Source organism: Aquarana catesbeiana, linkage group LG05 (assembly GCF_042186555.1).
Source record: "Aquarana catesbeiana isolate 2022-GZ linkage group LG05, ASM4218655v1, whole genome shotgun sequence".
Classification (NCBI taxonomy): Eukaryota; Metazoa; Chordata; class Amphibia; order Anura; family Ranidae; genus Aquarana; species Aquarana catesbeiana.
Window position 1 is genome coordinate 244875991 of NC_133328.1, and position 18219 is coordinate 244894209.

General features: G+C 44.0%; 1 protein-coding gene and 1 long non-coding RNA gene across 4 annotated transcripts in view; one reads left to right on the forward strand and one right to left on the reverse strand.

The window, feature by feature from the left end:
* Positions 1-18219, forward strand: part of SLC12A7 (solute carrier family 12 member 7) — a 919795-nt gene that overhangs the window by 714527 nt on the left and 187049 nt on the right. The window lies entirely within an intron of this gene.
* The window catches only part of LOC141144714 (uncharacterized), a 64586-nt gene continuing 61933 nt past the window's right edge, over positions 15567-18219 (reverse strand). The window contains exon 3 of the long non-coding RNA XR_012244445.1: positions 15567-15831. This is a non-coding gene — a long non-coding RNA (uncharacterized lncRNA). The remainder of the gene's footprint in view (positions 15832-18219) is intronic.

Sequence of the window (18219 nt, forward strand, 5' to 3'; positions counted from 1 at the left end):
ACACAAAACCCCACAAAGGCTATATCAGCAAGGAGCCAAGTGACAGTGCAGGCCCAACGCGTTTCGAGGCTTTATATAAGGATTACGACCTCTTCTTCAGGGGCTAGAGGTAAGGTGTATATCTGTCTGCGAAACATTGTTACAAAAAAAGAGAGACAAAAAGACACACAATGAAAAACATATTGATGTCAGAAAATCATGCATATATACAACTATTTACATAATCAGATTGTGATGTAATTACAAAAAATATATCCTAACCATGCTATTGCAGGGTCAATACTGTATGGCATCCACCCCAGACAAGGGGGAAGGGGAGAACGGTAAGACACCGGGGCCCAGATCCGAATATCAGCGACGCCGCCACAAAACCAGGACCGCCAGCAGATCAGGACCAGACACAGAGGGCGTCACGTCCCTCAGCTGTATTTTAAATTCTCTTTATCAAAATCTCTTTATCAGCTAAAAACCAAGAAGACAAGGGGAGGATTTATAAGTGTGGGATACACAGGTCCCAGAACAAGATTTTACTATTTTGCTATATGAGAAGTTCCCCCTAATGGGTTCAAGACGGGGGACTCTAGTAAGTGTAAGGTTGTACCTACCTATTGACGCAGGCTAGGATTATCTAAGCCTTGACTCCTCGGGCGGGTAAACAGCAGCTGACAGCACCCCCAGTGTGTAGGATATACTAAGAATCAGCATCAGGAAAAAAAAAAGGGGGGGGTTACTCAAATAAATATTTTTCCTGTAAACACACATCCACAGGAGTCCTGTGAACATACCTATTGGTGCATAATGAAGGGTTGATCCCTGTGCTGATTCACACAACAGTGTTGTCTATAGTGGCTGATAGATTTTAGATACCTCGCTCCGGGGGAAAAATGGCAGAAGAGCGTCTATATTCAGCGGCTAGAGTGATATAAACAGGGAAAGTATGTGTCTCAATGGTAAATGAATAAAAGCTCTTAAATGTATCAAAGAGCATAGGTTGTAAAAATATCTTACAACTCCATAAGCCCTATTGGTGCTCAGTGTGTATATGCACACTGCAGCTCCATAATTAGTTTCAAGTAAGCCTTAATTATGGATATAACAAAAAGAGTTAAGTTCTTTACCTTGAGCATATCATAGCAGCTGCACTTTCAGTTCTGTGTCCTCCCAGGGTATGAGCTGACAGTCTTAGTGTGGTTTTAAATAGTGTTCCTAATTAGAAGCATATGTGAGGCAGCTGACTCCACAGGGAGCAGTGTCATTGCTGACAGGAGGAGCCGCCCCCCGAGTCCCCGGCGCGCAGACCAGCCCCCCCCGCCCCACGCACGAGTCCAATCCAAGAGCGGATTGTATCACACCCTGGAAGGAAAGCATGACCCGTGCTGGGAGGGGACTGACGTCCGCGTCAGGCACCCGCGGCGCACAGATCGCCATGACAACGGGATAAGCAAATCCCGGTCATGAGCGATCATCTATACGGAGGCTGAGCATTGCCACCTAAAAGTGGCAGCTTCGGCCCCTGTGCGCCGAGTGTCAGATCCGAATGCCGACAGGCGAGACCGCACACACAGCGGCGCCCCCAGACCCGCATCCCCGACGGCACACACGCCCCCCCAGGCCCCAGGGCATAGTGGAATAACACAACATTGACCCATGAATAGCCACACATGAAGGACAATAACAGCAAGATGTCAATGCAGACATAACTAGTGGTTGAGACCATGTATTGCAAAAGGAAGGGAGGAAAAAAAAAAAAAAAGATTTTCCAGCATGAGTGTAGCCACCAGCCTATTTAAAAAAAAAAAAAAAAAAAAAAAAAAAAGAGGGGAGAAGGAAAAAATTAATTGAACGCTAATAGTGACATACAAAAAGGATGATGGCTCTTTTCTAACACAGTCCCCATCCGATTGCAAATTATTATTGGCTCACCTTTATCCAATTCCCACTGATTCTACAGGAAAAGGGGGGTATTCCCACTCAGACCCCCCCGAAGTAAAACCCTCTAGAAAGGGTCTAAAGGACGTGGTATCGTTAAGGCCTGGTGCCCTAGTGGCCTGAAGGCGAAAAATCCACTTTTGTTCTTTTTGCAGAAGGATTTTGTTCCAATCCCCCCCACGTAACCCTGGATGGACGCGGTCAAGAATCAGAAAAGACAGTTTGGGAAATACCCCAGAATGAAAATTAGAAACGTGTCTGCCCAGTGGTAAACTGGGGTTACATGTTTTCATAGAAATTATATGGCGGTAGGCCCTCCGCCAGAATTCCTGGTTTGTTTTACCGACATAATAGCTTGCACAGTCACACATGAGTAAGTATATTACACCAATTGTTTTGCAATTAGCAAAGTGTTTTGGTGTATATTTGCTGCCATCGGGTAGTTTGATATTAGATTTGGTATTCATAAACTGACAGTAAGGGCATCCGCCACAGCGGAAGGTTCCCATGCGTTTGCATGGATCTCGCTTTCCTGTCCCACCCCCCACATATTCGCTCGATACCAAATTGTCCTTAATGGACCTAGCGCGTTTGAACGTAAATGATGGTTTATCTTGTATAAATGGACCGATGGTAGGGTCTAGTTTCAAGACGTGCCAGTAGCGTTCAATGATATTTTTGACAGTTTTAGGTTGATTTGAAAATGTAGTAATTATTCGAATAGGATTCGTTTTTTTCCTGTTTGATACCATGCCAAAAATGAGGTCATGCCTGGTCTTCTGACAGGCCCGTTTGTATGCCCTCTTAAGGCATTTTTTTGAGTCCCCGCGTGTCAGTAACCTCCTCATCAGCAAGTCGGCCTCTCTTTTAAAGACTTTGTCACTGGTGCAGTTACGTCTGACACGCAGGTACTGACTGTAAGGGATTGATTGGATCAGAGGTTGAGGGTGGAAACTTGTGGCGTGTAGAATGGAGTTGCCCGAAGTTGGTTTGCGGAATAATGAACTAAGAAGTGAACCGTCTTGTTGTTTATGGATTGTAACGTCCAAAAATGTTATGTCCCATTCGTGAAATGTCATGGTGAAGGTTAAATTGAAAGGGTTATTATTGAGTTCCTGCAGGAATCTCAATAAGTTGTCTGGAGTACCGTCCCATACAATCAGCACGTCGTCAATATATCGACACCAAAGGACTACATTGTCCATGTATGGGCGTGTGGATTCGGATTGCTTTAACATGGTTTCCCATTCCCCCAGGTACAGGTTGGCATACGATGGGGCACAAGAAGTCCCCATCGCAGCCCCCTGTACCTGGAGGAAAAAGCTGCCATTGAACGCAAAGTAATTGTGATTAAGGACAAAGTCCAGGGCATCAATCAGAAAGTTCTTTTTCTTTGCGTCAAGATGGCTGTCAGATGACAGCACATGCCGGATGCCTGCCAGCCCCATTGTCGTGGGGTATCGAGCTATAAAGCGCTTCCACATCCAGCGCTACCAGTAATGACTTAGGTAGGACTTGGATATTATTTATGGTTTGCAAGAGATGCAAAGTATCTCTCGTGTAGCTGGGTATGTTTAATACGTGTGCTCGTAAATGGCCGTCTATAAATTGACTTAGATTCTCGGTCAGAGAGCCGTTACCAGAAATAATTGGTCTTCCCGATGGTTTATGTAGGTCTTTATGAAGTTTGGGGAGAGCATAGAATGTTGGGGTGCGAGGTTGATTGGTCCTAACATAGTCATATTCTGGTTTACTTAGTACGCCAGTGGCATATGCTTCATCTACCAGTCTGTAGAATTTTTTATTAAATTTATCGATTTTATTAGATGAAATTTTTGAATACCATTGTTGGTTAGATAGTATTTTGTTGCAAATTGCAACATATTGGTCATTATCTAAAATGACTATGTTACCCCCCTTATCCGAAGGTTTTATAGTGATGTTAGGATTAGACGCTAATGATTTAAGGGCTTTGCGTTCATCGGGACTCAGATTGGATTGTTTCTTGGAACGGGTGTCGATCTTCCGAATTTCTTTGCATGTTAAATTAACGAAGGCCAGTACATTAGAATTGGTGCCGAGGGCCGGAAATTTGTCTGATTTTTTCTTGAATGATTTTGTCGGGGGTTGGGGGGGATCGGATTGATCAAATCGGCCAAGCAAATGCTCCAGGTCGATTTGGTCAATCAGATCCGGTGGATCATTTTCGTCCAACAGTGATATCAGATTGTCAAGTGCAGTCAGCTCTTGTGATTTAAAGGTGGGTACCTTGGGTGTTTCTTTGGAATATAGTTGTTTTAAAATAAGTTTACGTGCGAATAACTGAATATCTTTAGTCACCTCAAATTTGTCCAGATCCTGGTCGGGGCAAAAGCTAAGGCCACGGGTCAGGACAGATAACTCAGCCTCACTGAGAGTATATGAGGAAAGATTTACTACGTTAAAGTCATGACTCTCAGTCGGTGGAGATATCTCCATCTGAGAGGCAGAAGCGTTCACATTACTGTACTGTCTATTGGATTGACTAAAAAATTGTCTTGTTGTGTACGAGGTTGTTGGGTTCCCCTGGCTGATCGATCAGTCTGGGAGATATTCATTTCTGTGGATACCGGTGCAGAAGACCCATCACCACCTGTTTTACCTGACACCATGTGCGAAATGGAGATACCAGTGCTTGTGTGTAAATCAGTGATACGTTTTTTGGGTTTCTTTTCGTGTGAACCACTGCCTTGCGAGTCCCTCTTGGTTTTTCGTGTTGATTTCCGCCTAAAGGAGCCCTTGGATGAGGCAGAGGAAATAGATGAGGTTTCAGAAAGCATATCAGCATTATTAGCATGACGTTTTGTATTTCTATTTGTTGTTACAGTTTTCCAGTTATACGCCTTAGACTCCTGAAACGCCACCCTATCCCTAAAAAACTTTTTATCCTTCTTGATCAGGATCTCTTTGTTATAGTGTTTGAGATGTTCATTCAAATTTCTATCATATTGTTCAAACAGGGCGTGATCTTTAAAGCCTATTAGTTGTTTAAGGCGTTCCAATTCTTTCTCTATGTCAATCAATTTGCGCTGGTATTCGTCTATTAGTAAAGACATCATACCTGTTGAACATTTTGAGAGATTTTTTTCCCATTCTTTTTTAAAATTAACACTCATGTCTTCAAGAGTGGGAAAAATTTAAATGCGTAACCCGAGAGGGTTCATCTCATTTCTGATATATTGTTTGAACGAGTGAATATGCCAATGATAGGAAGATTTTTTCTCTAGAACCTTTCTAAGATTCGAGAACAATGATGACAATTCAGTGTCTCTCTGCTCTCTTTGTACAAAGTTCCTATACAGTCCTGACATCGTAGAGTCCCAATTTGAACTAGCGTAGTTTGTCATAATTGCGATAGAAGTGCAAATCAATAAATTTAAAGTGTTCACAAAAATGTTATTAATTAATATTGTATTTTTCCAGAAAGTTCCTGTCACCCGGGGTGAGGAAAGGGTATCTACTACCCAAAGTTACATAGAAACTGGTGGTGACAAGAGCTTAATGGAATGAGACAACCAACCCGCATCCCTTTATACATATACAATGGACAATTTTTCCTCTTAAGTGGGATTTTAAAGGGTGGAAGTCTCAAAAAAAGTATAACAAAAAGTATAAAAAATTATCAGAATTTTATTGTATCAAAAATTTAAAAGAAAAACATGTGCTAAAATGGAAACAATGGATAAAAGCAACAATGGATGCCAGAATTAACAAATGATGAAAAATACAACCAGGATATACATGACAGGTCGACAGAGCTACACAAAACCCCACAAAGGCTATATCAGCAAGGAGCCAATTGACAGTGCAGGCCCAACGCGTTTCGAGGCTTTATATAAGGATTACGATCTCCCAGGGTGTCAGGGGAAGAGATGGTCCAGGGCCTGCTCCACAATCCGTATAGAGACCCTCAGCTGTCCCAAGCTCCCCTCCTCCAGATCCCTGGGGTCAGTCCCACCCCCAGCTGTTCCGGCGGCCTCAGGTCTTCAGGAAAGGCCGCGGATGCGGCCTAGCTGTTCGTGGGGCCTGAGGATGCAATCAGAGCCGATGCCGTGGCTAGGCTTGAGCTTTCACCTGAGGCCCGTGGTGGGCCGTGATGTTTCCGGAGGCGCCGACCGCGCCAGGGATCATCTGAATCGCGGCGCGGCCCGCCAGGAAAGGCTGCGGCCTAGTGCCTCGAGGTAGGCCGGAGCGTCTGGCGGCCCCGGATCAAAACTATCCTCCCCCCTCAATAGACAGAGGGTCTGCGAGCCCCCCAGAGACAGCAGGGATGTGTCCGGAGGATTTTAAAGGCAGATGGATCCGGATTATGTCAGCGATGTGCGGAGCTCTCTGAAAAGCAGCCGCTCACATCGCCATCTTGGCCACGCCCCCCATTTTTTTGGTATTATTGAACTGCAACCTTTTTTATCTTTATTTCACTTGTCCTATATTATTTTTTTACATATATTGTGAATACACAGAATTTATTTTTCACCGTTTTCACGCATCTTTAATATTTTGCATCATATAATTTTTTGTTTGGATTCAGTCTCTTTTTGAATCATTTGATGATCGTTTTATTTGAATTTATGCACGCGGCTTATTAGTGTTTTACAAATTAGGGAAATCCACACCTTCTGTTGTAGCGATGGTTCAATATAACCTTTGGTACACATTATGATGGTAGATTAATGGGTGTTGACACAATTATTATTTGGATGGTAGATTAATGGGTGTTGACACAATTATTATTTGGATTTTCGTGTAGAATCTCCATTTACGTGGTTGTTTCACATTATTATCTTATTATTATTTTATACATTAGTCATATTGTATTGCGCAATTTTCGGATTTAGCGCCACATTACCTTATTATTTTGAAATAAATTTAGCTTCATGTTCCCTTTCCGCAGATGAAATATCTGTTTTACAACTTGGCTTAGGGTTTTGTTCCCTTGACTCTATGTACGTCACTGAAACGATCAAAGATTTGTACTTATTCGCACGGAACTTAACATATAAGTTTGTGCTTGACTCCAATCGTCAAAACACTAACTTAGAACATGAACTTACTGAACGCACTAGACATTTTTCAATGGAGGAATTCTGCGCACTACGCGACTTAATGCTCCTCTATGACGAGAGCAATACTGGTGATACATCTAATTTACAACCGGAGATAGCTGCTGCCACCCTGGATACCACTGCTGCACCTACCTCTTATTCATATACATCCTCAAAAGCCCCTATTAAATTCAAACCCAAGTCATGCAAGTTTCCTGACTGATGATTTGCCCAGTTATTTGGGCCTTTTTATACCAATCCATTAGAATTCTCAAGAATAACAAGTGGCAGGAATATTCTCCTAACTTGACTCCTAACCAACAGTGAGCCCTTCAATGCCTGCAGACACGCCGTGACATTATCATTAAGCCATCAGATAAAGGTGACAATATATTTATAATGTCACATACTCCATACCAGATTATGTGCCACTTGGTACTAGATAATTTGACCTGATACAAACCCATTTCACCTACCAGTATCACAGGTTTTGTCAATGAATTTAGAGAACTCTGTACAGGGGCCTTTTGGCAGGGTCTGATCGACAAAGATACCCTGAATTATTTGGTCCCCAAACGTCCACATACTCCTACTTTTTACACACTACCCAAAACACATAAAAATCTCTGCCAGCCTCCGGGTAGACCTATTGGGTGCTTAACGGACAATGCCAGCAAGTTTGTGGATAGCTTTCTACTTCCCCACGTCTCGGGTTTACCATCATATATCCAAGATGCATCTGATTTGCTCAGACACATCGAGGGGATCCAGATCCCTCGTGACTCCCTTCTCGTGGCCATCGATGTAGAGTCCCTATACTCGAGCATCCCCCACGAGAAGGGTGTCGCAACGGCTAGATCTTTTCTTATGGAACAAGAGGATACATCTTGGCCTCTAAATGAGTTCATTTTACAATTGTTAACATTTATTCTCACACAGAATTTTTTCATTTTTGAAGATCAACACTACCTACAAACACAAGGTGTGGCAATGGGCACATCACGTGCCCCATCATACGCAAACTTGTTTCTCGGAGCCTGGGAGAGGCACATTTTTTCGGATGACCAATTTTCAACTTTTCTAGAATCGATACTCTGCTGGTTCAGATTTATCGATGACTTGTTCGTGGTCTGGACCGGCCCATTATCTTCATTGAACCAATGCGTTAAGGCCTTAATACCGTGAACTTGCGTTTCACGGTTAGTTCAGACAATACACAGATCCCTTTTCTCGATCTGCTGATTATCAAGAATCCCGATGGGACACTGGGGACTAATCTATATTATATTAAAAACCTACAGCTGGCAACACTTTATTGCACGCCACCAGTGCCCACCCAAAATCTCTTGTGCACAGTATTCCATACGCACAGTATTTGCGAATGCGTCGTAACTGCGTATGGGATGAAAATTTCTTCAGCTTCTTTACGTGAAAGGCTTCACTTGAGGGGGTTACTCGCGGACTAACCTCAGAAAGGCCTTTAACAAGGCATGTGGCCGCACTAGAACTTCCCTACTTTATCCCGTTGCACGCAATTCCAATACTAACACAGTTAAAATCATTACCCAGTATTCAGCACACCATGAACAATTCACGCAAATCATCTCAAAACACTGTCATCTATTTACTGATCACCATATCCTGAAACATCACATATGAGAGACACCCGAATTGGTTTTTCGGAGAGCTAAATCTCTTAGAGACCGTGCAACCAGTAGTCACTACAAACCTGATACTAGTGCCCCCCCCCAATTTTTCGGCACCTCTCCTTGTGGCCAGTGCCCTTTTTGTCCCTGGATACTTTCTTGTTCCTCTATAAAGCTTCCCAATAGTGAAATGTTTACCCCACACATGTCTGCCCAGTGTGGCACTACTGGGATTGTTTACCTCATGCTTTGTACCTGTAAAGCGTTTTATGTGGGTAAGACAATTCGGGAGTTTAGACAGAGAGTCGGTGATCACGTATATTATTCTACCAACGGCAAACTTACTACTGTCGAACGCCATATAGGCTTGTACCACAAATACAACCCCAAAGCTGTTGGACTTCTTGCTTTGGAAGTGGTACCCCCCGATGTTAGAGGGGGTGACCGCGATAAAACTTTATTACAAAGAGAAGCCCTTTGGCTAGAAAGGCTTAATGCCACTATCCCACCGGGCTTGAATGAAGTTAATTCCTTCAAACCTTTTCTTTACCCATGATCACCGACTCTCTGTCCTCTGTTATCTCCCTCCTTGTCATTTAGCGGTACTGTTTTCTACCTGGTTTTCGCTTATTTATGTATCCTGCCTTGCATTCTATAAGGGATTTTTGTAGAATTTGCATTCACGTTTACTTTACCTATAGGCCTTCAATTGAGGTATTATCCTCTTATTTATTGTATTAAGTGTATGTGTTATTATTATATATATTTTTCTGTGATTTTGTCCCTTTGACATGTTCACATTTATATTGTGTTTCTTTTTGTCTCAACTGTATTATGTATACCTTTGTATTTATGCCATATAATACTATTTCCCATATATTGGGCTCCTATCCCGGTTTATTGTGGTGTTCTCGTAAGTTTGTGGCCTCCCCGGCCTTTGTCTGTTTGCGGCGACTGATAGGCTCCCTGGTGGCTAGATGGGTTTCAAACCCCCCCCTTTTTGGGGGGTCCTACTCGCCACTTGTACATGCCTCTCATTGGGTCCCCTTTGGACCCAATCTGGCCACTGCGCGCGTACGCATTGCTACGGCCTTGCTGGGCGGTGTTTAGCTGCTCGCGCCAGCTGCGCGGGCACCGCATCTTCCTGGCCCTTTTGAGGTACTGTGCGCAGGCGCGTGACCACATCGCACGAGCTCTCTGCAGGACCCTTGACCCCGTGATGCCGCTCTATGCCGATACCGGCGTTGCTGTGACGTCACGGGGTTGGAGGACACATATACTGCGGCTCTCTTCCGCAGTCTTCACAGGCCAGCGTGGGACCTGGACGGTTCTTTGATCAGGTCCATCTACAAGTGAGTTTTTTCACTCTATCCCTGTGTGACTTGCCCACCACACTCATCTAACTTTGAGTGCGGATGGGACAGTGCGGCCACCACACTTACTATATTTATTTTACTTCATAGACTTTGGATCTGGGTTGTTAACATCTGGCACCTAACAGGCACACAGCCTGTATTCTAAGTATATACTTATTGGCCTCCCCTGATCCCTTTCCATTCGCTGGTCAACTAATAGAACTCTATATCCGGGTTCCCCCTTTCATTTACATTATCTGGTACAGGTACTTGGTCTCAGTTCTCATTTTTATCACTTATATGCACCATGGCCCTTTGTTTGTCCTGGGTCCCACCATTCACGTTTGGCACTTTTTTATTATTGTCTTCATCTCTGGTCTGCACACAACTACCCTTTTGCACTCTCTCCTTATCCCCACATTTCTTGGCTTCTTATCTATCTAGCATTAGTATTTGTCAATATACCTGTATTGTCACTACTCAGTTACAGCTTGTTTCCCCTGGATGACTTTTTTCTGTTGCATTTTAATCACCATCACTTTTTTCACCCCCCCCCCCCCCTTCTTTTCGATTTCACTACCTCTTCCTCCTCCAGTTTGGTCTTTGGCAATGGATCCTATTTCATCCTTCCCTGGTCTCTTCCATTTTATGTTTACTGGTGTTTCACTTCTTCATCCTCACCGCTTGGACCATAGACATACAACGTATATGTTACACTTATATCTACCCCTTTATTACCCATTTAGACATTTGTCTCTTTGCGGTCTCATATGTGCCCTCCCCAGTCGCCGCGTGAGACTTTGCCGGGTTTGGCCTGAACACTGTATGCACCTTAACATGGGTAAGCAGCCCCTTATATCTGTTTACAAACTTTTTTCTACCATCCCCCTTTCTTACACATCGGCATTACCTCCAATACCCCCCCTTTTTTCTTTGAAAATGTGTATCTCTCATTGTATTGTATTTTATTCGCAGACATTTTTCCTGATGAAGCGGGTTCCCCGCGAAACTAGTCGAAATTCCATGTCATCTTTGCATATTTTAACATAGTTTGTATTATTTTTTGATTGTTGTATAAATAAATTTTGTTTTACATTTTTGTATTTTTGCTGTATATCCCTTTCTACTTGTACCGAGATAGTACGTTTGCACTTTACCTTGATGAGTTTGGAGTTGGGGTCCTTACTCCCAAAATTTCTATCTCAACTAAATTCGGATGATGGTACATTTTTATTTAACCCACCTTGATATGTGAGGCCAGCAAATCCTTTTATGCACCAAAGTTTGTCGCTAACTTGGTGGCTCAGAAATCCAAATCTGAAGCCCGTGAAGTCCTTTCTTCCAAAATCTTCTGGGATCTTTGTTACGGACATCAGTCAGTGGGGCTGAGGTGGAGCCCTGGGCATCTTATTGGTGCATGGGATCTGGACGCCAAAGGAATCTTGGCTCCAGATCCACAATTGGGAACTTTGGGTCTGCCTGTCTGTGCAATTCTAGACATTCCAACTGAAATGTCATCTATCAGGATTCAGTAAGGCAATATCACAGCAGTGGCATACATCAGCCATCAGAGAAGGACCATATGTCTCACCTAAACAAAACTGAGCATATACTTTCTTTGGCAGAACTTCACATTCTAGTCTTGTCACTCTTGTACATATTAGCCTCTGACAATAAGCTGGCAGAGTTCCTTAATAAATAGTGACTAGACCCAGAATAGTGGTCCTTAAACCTGAAGGTGTTCCAGAACCTGCGTCACAGGTATGGATTGCTGGAAGTTGACCATCTGGCTTCCAGGTTCAACAATAAAGTGGACAGCTTGATCTATGTCTTTATTTCCCTTGAAACTCCTTTCATGCTGCTTCGAGCAATCAATTTGAGGGGCATTTCAGTGATCCTCATACTTTTGGACTGGTTGAGGCAGATGTGGTATTCATTTGAGGACAGATGTGGACCTAATTAAATTTCTGGCAAATGCTCCATGAGCTCTTCCAAAATGCACAGGTCTTCGGTCTCAATGACTAGCTTACCACTCTGCTTCACAATCGCTGGCTTTAACAGTATGTTTGTTTTGTTTGTTTTTGTTTTTTTTTATCTTTATAAGCATATAGAAGACACAATAATCCAAAAGAACAGGCTCCAGTACAGTGCTGGTTACATAAATGAGAGACTGATCAAGGGGATCTCACCCAGGCTGAATCAAATGGCTTGTTAAACTCAGCATAGTACAACATTTGTAAGAAATTAGTGCAAAGAGCTTAGAAAAAAAAGGAGTGGTGGGGGGACAATGAAGACCCAAATAAGGGCCTAGTACCTGAACCTATTGGGTCCAAATAACAGCATGATTGTTAATACAGGGTTTTGAGGGACAGGGGCATGTCTGAATCAGTAATGGCCGTGATGCAAACCGCTAAAAAGTCTTCCTGCAAGGCTATTCGAAGCAAGAAACTTTCATCCTAGGAAACTCTGAGATGAATCCTGGCCTTTTTGCAAGTACGCCTGGACCAGCATTAGCTCATCAAGGGTCAGATCTTGGCTCTTGCAGTCTTATTCCAGACAGCTGGCTTCCCATTCTATGATTAAGACCTTTGTATAGGGTGTCTCCCATGTGGTTCTCAATGTTCACACCCCAGTATCTCCATGAAATCTTATTTCAGTTCTCAGCACTCCAAAAGCTTCTCTTTAAACTCATCAGAGATATTTGCCTTTCCACTCTCATTCACAAGGTTGAGTTTTTAGTTGTCATCAGCCCCACGAGGTAAGCCTCTGAGCTGGCAGCCTTTTCTTGTAAAGAGTCCTTTTTGGCCTTACACAGAGACAAGATTTTGTTGGGGCCCTGGATTGGTAGCAACCAGAGTGTACGCCTGTTCTTAGAGTCTCCAGGGTTTCAATAAGGTTATGTGATATATTTAGTAGGGTTTTCTCTATTTGGGATGATGTACCCTGTAATATATTTCCCAAACCTTTTCCAAAACCTCAAATAGTTCCTGCCACATGGCTAGAAACGTAATACCTACTGTGGATATTAGTACAGCCACTTGATCTCCAACTTGAAATAGTCTAACTTTGGCTGACTGGTTGTACATTCTTCTCTTTGCCTCCAAAGCATTATGGAGATGTTCCTTCAGTAACCACTTCATATTACGGATCCTCTCTGACATCTGATGTTCAATTACTGTTTGGGGTTTGGGTTTAATACTGCTTTAAGTATAGAATTTTATTAACCACTTCAGCCCCGGGAGATTTTACCCCCTTCCTGACCAGAGCGTTTTTTGCGATTCGGCACTGCGTCGTTTTAACTGACAATTGCGCGGTCAAGCGACGTGGCTCCCAAACAAAATTGTCGTCCTTTTTTTCCCACAAATAGAGCTTTCTTTTGGTGGCATTTGATCACCTCTGCGATTTTTATTTTTTGCGCTATAAACAAATTAAGAGCGACAATTTTGAAAAAAACGCATTATTTTTTACATTTTGCTATAATATCCCCCAAAAATATATAAAAAAGCATTTTTTTTCCTCAGTTTAGGCCGATCGTATTCTTCTACATATTTTTGGTAAAAAAATAATTGGTTTGCGCAAACGTTATAGCGTTTACTAAATAGGGGATAGTTTTATGGCATTTTTATTAATAATTTTTTTTTACTAGTAATGGCGGTGATCAGCGATTTTTATTGTGACTGCGACGTTATGGCGGACATGTCGGACATTTTTGACACATTTTTGGGACCATTGTCATTTATACAGCGATCAGTGCAATTAAAAATGCACTGATTACTGTGTAAATGGCACTGGCAGTGAAGGGGTTAACCACTAGGGGGCGGGGAGGGGTTAAGTGTGTCCTAGGGAGTGATTACTAACTGTAGGGGGATGGGCTGTGTGTGTGACGTCACTGACCTCTGCTCCGATGACAGGGAGCAGAGATCGAGTGACACTTGTCACTAGGCAGAACGGGGAGATGCTGTTTACAACGGCATCTCCCCGTTCGTCCTCTCCGTGAGGCGATCGCGGGTATTCCCGCAACCCGACTCACGGAGCTCCCGGCCGGCGCGTGCGCGCCGCCGGCGGCGCGCACGCAATGGCACGGCGGGCAATTCAAATGGACGTACAGGTATGCCCATTTGCCCAGCCGTGCCATTCTGCCGACGTACATCAGTGTGCCCCGGTCGGGAACCGGTTAAAGTGATCTTAAATATAAAAAATATGTTATACTTGATCTGTGTAATGGTTTTGCACAGACCAGCCTTGATCCTCCTTTTCTTGGACCCCTGCTGGCGCTTCTGGCCCCTCCCTCCTGAATGCCCCTATTGAAATCCACTTGCTATGGGGGCACTCATGCAGGCTCGCTTCCCGGCCGCTCTGTGTGTGCCTATTGACAGAAAAAGTGTGGCTCTGCCCAGTTAGCCCCCCCCCGCACCCTCACTGGCTGTGATTGACAGATGTGTCTGGTCCAGTGAGGAGAGACCAATAAAAGCAAAGCTGCTCTCATGTACAACACTGGATCGACAACAGGCTCAGGTAAGTATAAGGGGGGCTGGGTGGGGGGAGCTGCACACAGAAGGTAATTCATTAAGGTAAAAAACCTTCTGCCTTTAGAACCACTTTAAACTTCACAACCAGGCTTTTGGTCTTTGGGCAATGCACAGAAGTCCACAATATCCTAATTTGTTCTTGAGAACATATTGAACAACTCCTGTGCGATTGTCTCCGAGGAAATATTCTTTTGAGGAATAGCCTTGAGACACTTCTTTCTATAATTGGGGACTACCAGTACGCATTGGTTTCCCCAAGCGAAGCCCACCAGATCCATTGCAATGCGTTTAAGTACCAAGTGGTTTCATAAGTTACACAGGAGCACATGGCAAGTGGAGCAGGAAGCACAGGATCCCAGCCAGTAAAACAGAATGATTATCCATACCTCAGTTTTCTCAGCACCCAGGGTCCTCCCCAGTGTGTCATTGTGAGCTAAACTGAGCACCATTCATCTACATGGCTAGGGAACAAGCAACTGTCCTACAACCACACCACAGACTTCAGTAGCTCAATATAGCAAATCACAATTGGCTGCAAAAATGGGAAACCTCTTTTCAGCATCAGGCATTTCTTGAACTCCGTTAACAAAAGTAATTTGCTCTCTAGCATCTACTAGCTTGGAATATCTCATCTGGGAAATGCTAAATGCTTCCCTTGACAAATTCAAGTGAGGTTGTGCCAGATTGTAAAATGTCTCCTCATCATCCTCCCCAACTATGACCCGTAATGGGGAAGGTTCCCCCACCCCCAGAGTTCAGCACGATCTGTGGACCTGGAACATTGTCATCATCCGTGTTACTATAATCAACATTAATTACTTTTTGTTTCTGTTTTGTTCCTGTGCACAGGACACTGGTAGAGTATTCATACACCATGGTTTATACGCTTGTACATTCAGGTGATTGGACACTAGTTTTGTGCTAGTGTCTGAAGGTAATGGACCTTTTTTTTTTCTCTTCACAGAAAAAATCACTTTTGGCTTAACTAGTTTTATTTAGGCGAACATTTGCTCTGTCAAAGGCCTGCACAACACTTAGCCTCAGAATGTGTTCCTTTGCACCAGAGCAAGAACCAGCTTTAACACCAGTCTCAGCATCCGATTCTAGCTCTATATCAAGGCCATAACAAGCAGACTATTGGACTAAAGAAGAATGTTCTTCATCTATGTCACATTTGATCGGGTAGATTACAGCCATGATACAGACATCTTCATCCAGGGCCCAAAAGCGTTACATCTCTTCTCCAACTCCCATATCTCAACCAGAGTCAGATCTTGATATGCCGGTCCTAGAGGATTTAGACACAGAAAGGAAAGAAGAGGATATTGAGACAGTATTGGAGGAAGCTGTGGAAGATTTATCTTCCCCAAATTGTCACTATATTGAAGGGAGCTTCACGCAACATCACCTTTATCTGCAAAAGCCTTGGCCTTGTGCATACCGACTCTCCTCCATCTTGCCATGCCCTTTTGGGTACAAAGCGACCACATTTCCTTTTCATGAACAGATAAAATGTGCAGTCTAGACAACTAACATGACACTATTTTATCGAGAAACTACGGCTTTGCTGCTCTTCTTTTCTGTGTGGATGCCCTAGAACATGTCATAAGACACATTTCTGGAATGGCTCTAATCTCCATTCAAATACGCAGTCTTATGACTAAAAGCTTGGACAGCTAAAGCTGCCTGCAAAAGGCACCACACACATTTGCCTTTCATAGGAAGACGTCTGGTGAGGCACTTGCCCAATTCATTCTTTCATTCATTCATTCATCCAAGACGTCACTGGTGGGAAGATTTTACCTCCACAGCAGAAGCTTCCAAAACTACCTTCCTCAGGAGTCCCTAGATCCTCTAAATGTAGAGTACTTGTCTGCTCTAACCAAAGTTCAGCCCTTCTCTTTGGCCCAAGACTTGGGCCAAAGCCAACTCAGCACTAAAGGGATGCCCTCACTCCTAAGAGTTGGACAATGTCTGTTAGTTTGCCTCTCTTGTGGTCCCAGACCTGTGGGTTCAGTCAGGGGTTATAATGGGGTACAAAATGGAGTTCAAAACTCTACCACCTCACCGCTTTCTGCTTTCAAATGAATCAAAAACTCCCCAAGTATGGTTAGATTTGCAGAATTCCATGAACCCGTGTCCAAGGGAGTAGCTGTGCCAGTACCTCTGCAAGATCGGTTCAAAGGACTCCACTCAAATCTGTTCACAATACCAAAGCCCAACAAGGGTATTCATTATATTCTGCCCTTAAAATTCCTCAACTTCATTCAAATTTTTAAAAAAATTCCCATGGAATCCACAAGGTCAGTAATTGCTTCTCTGAAACAAGGGGAATACATGGCGTCTGTGGCTATTCATGATGCCTATCTGCATGTTCCCATTCTCATGATCAGGGGTCAGGCTCAGAGACCTGTAGCTATAGCACTAGACACTTCCACTGACCGGCAATATAAGTAAACAAGCAGGTCACCCTTGTGGATGATGCGGGCTCACTTATGGTGCGGGGTCTAAGCATTAACCAGTATTCACCAGAAATCTTGATGGTGGAGATGGGTTTTGCTGTGTGTTAGTACCAAGTCGCAGTCCTCAGGGAAACCCCACCAGAAGGTGAGCAAGCCAGTGTCTTGCCGAGAAAGTTCCCCCGGCGGATAAGGACCCCCCTGTACTGCGCAGGTGCTGCCCTTGCGCAGTACGAATGACTAGGAGCCGCCAAAAATAGCCGAAGCTGAAAAACTTCAATCAGCTGTACACGGCGCCTGGGTCCAGGTTCAAGCCCCACCATCCAAGTGGACCTAGAGGGAGAATAAAAAAGTGCCGAGCGTAGCGAGGCTGTGCCCGAAGCATGGCGAGCGAAGCGAGCCCGCGAGGGGCCCTCTTACAGGCGGAGTGTACAGCTGATTTCTATTCTCTTTGGCTTCGGCTATTTCCGTCGGCTCCTACTGCGCAAGCGCTGCACCTGCGCAGTAGAGGGGGGTCCTTATCCGCCGAGGGGAACTTTCTCGGCAGAACACCGGGCTCCAGTAGCAGAAAAAGCAGGTAGGGATCAAGCGGAAGCGTAGTCAGTAAACAAGCCAAAGATCGGTAACAAGTGGTTGTAGGTTGGAATCAAGTGGAAGCATAGTTGAGGAACAAACCAAAGGTCATTAACAGGCGGTAGTGGCTATGAGGACAGCTGCAGGTATGCAAAAGAGCAAGATACCGGCTGGAAAGAGCAAAATAATCTGGCAAAAAGAAAGTGCAGAGACTTGGCTTAAGTCAGGAAGTTAATGGGAGGAGCATAGTTCAAGGTTCACCAGAAAAAAAAAGACACAAGGCAAGAGAGTCCGAAGGATCAGACAGGGGTCTTTCCAGCATCTCAGGTGGCTCAACAAAAAGAAATACTGCTGGATGCAGCAGAGGTTGTGGGTGGGTTCAGATCCCAATCCCAGACACCAATTTACCCTCATCAGCACTTTTTGTGCTTCACGTTAGCAGACAACCACATCCAGTTTGTCACACTGCTCTTCAGCCTATCCTCTACTCTCAGAATGTTCGGAAAGATCTTAACACCTCTTCTTGCCCTTCCCAGAACTTAGGGCATTCAAGTCACAAGCTATCTAGACAACCTTGTTCTGAAAGACTCACCTCCCTTCCTGCTGTCAGAAAATGACCACAGAACAATCCAAATGCTACAGAT